The sequence below is a fragment of the Mandrillus leucophaeus genome, unplaced genomic scaffold (genome assembly GCF_000951045.1).
Source record: "Mandrillus leucophaeus isolate KB7577 unplaced genomic scaffold, Mleu.le_1.0 Scaffold147, whole genome shotgun sequence".
NCBI lineage: Eukaryota > Metazoa > Chordata > Mammalia > Primates > Cercopithecidae > Mandrillus > Mandrillus leucophaeus.
Genome location: NW_012101443.1, coordinates 4,123,778 through 4,124,521, shown reverse-complemented (window position 1 = coordinate 4,124,521; position 744 = coordinate 4,123,778).

Sequence of the window (744 nt, the reverse complement as noted above, 5' to 3'; positions counted from 1 at the left end):
CTTTATAATAGAATGATTTGTATTCCTTTGGGATACCCAGTAATGGGATTGATGAGTCAAATGGTATTTCTGGTTCTAGGTCTTTGAGGAATCATCACACTGTCTTCCAAAATAACTGAACTAATTTACATTCCCACCAACAGTGTAAAAGTGTTCCTATTTCTCCTCAGCCTCACCAACATCTGTTGTTTCTTGACTTTTTGATAATCACCATTCTGACTGGCAAGAGATAGTATCTCATTGTGGTTTTTATTTGTATTTATGTAATGATCAGTGATGTTGAGCTTTTTTTCATGTTTGTTGGTGGTATAAATGTCTTCTTGGAAGTGTCTGTTCATGTCCTTTGCCCTCTTTTTAATGTTTTTTGTTTGTTTGTTTGTTTTTTCTTGTACATTTGTTTAAGTTCCTATGGATTCTGGATATTAGGCCTTTTTCAGATGGATAGATTGCAAAATTTTCTCCCATTGTGTAGCTTGTCTGTTCACTTTGATGATAGTTTCTTTTGCTGTGCATAAACTCTTTAATCAGATCGCATTTGTCAATTTTTGCTTTTGTTGCAATTGCTTTTGACGTTTATATCATGAAATCTTTGCCCGTGCCTATGTCCTGAATGGTATTGCCTAGGTTTTCTTCTAGGGTTCTTATAGTTTTGGGTTTTACATTTAAGTTTTTAATCCATCTTCAGTTAATTTGTGTATATGGTGTAAGGAAGGGGTCCAGTGTCAATTTTCGGCATATGGCTAG